This window comes from Ptiloglossa arizonensis, unplaced genomic scaffold (assembly GCF_051014685.1).
Source record: "Ptiloglossa arizonensis isolate GNS036 unplaced genomic scaffold, iyPtiAriz1_principal scaffold0099, whole genome shotgun sequence".
Taxonomy (NCBI): Eukaryota; Metazoa; Arthropoda; class Insecta; order Hymenoptera; family Colletidae; genus Ptiloglossa; species Ptiloglossa arizonensis.
In genome coordinates, this window is record NW_027478469.1 from 1,037,596 (window position 1) to 1,040,910 (window position 3,315).

Genomic DNA, 3,315 nt, shown 5'->3' on the forward strand with positions numbered 1-3,315 from the left:
TTATACGTTATACGTTATAGGTCATACCTTATACGTGATACGTCATACGTTATACGTTATACGTTATACGTTATTCGTTATACGTTATAGGTCATACCTTATACGTGATACGTCATACGTTATACGTTATACGTTATACGTTATTCGTTATACGTTGTACGTTATACGTTATACGTTATACGTTATACGTTATACGTTATACGTTATACGTTATACGTTATACATTCTACGTTATACGTTGTACGTTATACGTTGTACCTTGTACGTTATACGTTATACGTTATACGATATACGTTATACGTTATACGTTATACGTTATATGTTTTACGTTATACCATATACGTTATACGTTATACATTATACGTTATACGTTATACGTTATACGTTATACGTTATTCGTTATACGTTATACGTTATACGTTATACGTTATACGATATACGTTATACGTTACTCGTTATACGTAATATGAAATACGTTTCACGTTATAAGTTGTACGTTATACGTTATACGTTATACGTTATACGCTATACGTTATACGTTATACGTTATACGGTATACGTTATGCGTTATACGTTATACGTTACACGTTATACGTTATACGTTATACGTTATACGTTTTACGTCATACGTTATAAGTTACACGTTATACATTATAAGTTACACGTTATACATTATACGTTATACGTTATACGTTATACGTTATACGTTATACGTTATACGTTATACGTTATACGTTATACGTTATACGTTATACGTTATACGTTATACGTTATAAGTTATACGTTATACGTTATACGTTATACGTTATACGTTATACGTTATACGTTATACGTTATACGTTATACGTTATACGTTATACGTTATACGTTACTCGTTATACGTAATATGTAATACGTTTTACGTTATAAGTTATACGTTATACGTTATACGTTATACGTTGTACGTTATACGTTAAACGTTAGACGTTATATGTTATACGTTATACGTTCTACGTTATACGTTGTACGTTATACGTTGTACCTTATACGTTATACGTTATACGTTATACGATATACGTTATACGTTATACGTTATACGTTATATGTTTTACGTTATACCATATACGTTACACGTTATACGTTATACGTTGTACGTTGTACGTTATACGTTATACGTTATACGTTATACGTTATTCGTTATACGTTATACGTTATACGTTATACGTTATGCGTTATACGTTATACGTTATACGTTATTCGTTAAACGTTATACGTTATACGTTATACGTTATACGTTATACGTTATACGTTATACGTTATACGTTATACGTTATACGTTATACGTTATACGTTATACGTTATACGTTATACGTTATACGTTATACGTTATACGTTATACGTTATACGTTATACGTTATACGTTATACGTTATACGTTATACGTTTTACGTTATACGTTATACGTTATACGTTATACGTTATACATTATACGTTATACGTTATACGTTATACGTTATTCGTTATACGTTGTTCGTTATACGTTATACGTTATACGATATACGTTATACGTTACTCGTTATACGTAAAATGTAATACGCTTTACGTTATAAGTTATACGTTATACGTTATACGTTATACGTTATACGTTATACGTTATACGTTATACGTTATACGTTATACGTTATACGGTATACGTTATGCGTTATACATTATACGTTATACGTTATACGTTATACGTTATACGTTATACGTTATACGTTTGACATTATACGCTATACGGTATACGTTATACGTTATGCGTTATACGTTATACGTTATACGTTATACGTTATACGTTTGACGTTATACGTTATACGGTATACGTTATGCGTTATACGCTATACGTTATGCGTTATAGGATATACGTTATGCGTTATAGGATATACGTTATACGTGATACGTTGTACGTTATACGTTATACGTTATACGTTATACGTTATACGTTATACGTTATACGTTATACGTTATACGTTATACGTTATATGTTATACGTTATACGTTATACGTTATACGTTATACGTTATACGTTATACGTTATACGTTATACGTTATACGTTTTACGTTATACGTTATACGTTATACGTTATACATTATACGTTATACGTTATACGTTATACGTTATACGTTATTCGTTATACGTTATACGTTATACGTTATACGTTATACGTTATACGTTATACGTTATACGTTATACGTTATACGTTATACGTTATACGTTATACGTTATACGTTATAAGTTATACGTTATACGTTATACGTTATAGGTCATACCTTATACGTGATACGTCATACGTTATACGTTATACGTTATACGTTATTCGTTATCCGTTATACGTTATACGTTATACGTTATACGTTATACGTTATACGTTAAACGTTATACGTTATACGTTATACGTTATACGGTATACGTTATGCGTTATACATTATACGTTATACGTTATACGTTATACGTTATACGTTATACGTTATACGTTTGACATTATACGTTATACGGTATACGTTATACGTTATGCGTTATACGTTATACGTTATACGTTATACGTTATACGTTTGACGTTATACGTTATACGGTATACGTTATGCGTTATACGCTATACGTTATGCGTTATAGGATATACGTTATGCGTTATAGGATATACGTTATACGTGATACGTTGTACGTTATACGTTATACGTTATACGTTATACGTTATACGTTATACGTTATACGTTATACGTTATACGTTATACGTTATACGTTATACGTTATACGTTATACGTTATACGTTATACGTTATACGTTATACGTTATACGTTATACGTTATACGTTTTACGTTATACGTTATACGTTATACGTTATACATTATACGTTATACGTTATACGTTATACGTTATACGTTATTCGTTATACGTTATACGTTATACGTTATACGTTATACGTTATACGTTATACGTTATACGTTATACGTTATACGTTATACGTTATACGTTATTCGTTATACGTTATACGTTATACGTTATTCGTTATACGTTGTTCGTTATACGTTATAGGTTATACGATATACGTTATACGTTACTCGTTATACGTAAAATGTAATACGCTTTACGTTATAAGTTATACGTTATACGTTATACGTTATACGTTATACGTTATACGTTATACGTTATACGTTATACGTTATACGTTATACGGTATACGTTATGCGTTATACATTATACGTTATACGTTATACGTTATACGTTATACGTTATACGTTATACGTTTGACATTATACGCTATACGGTATACGTTATACGTTATGCGTTATACGTTAT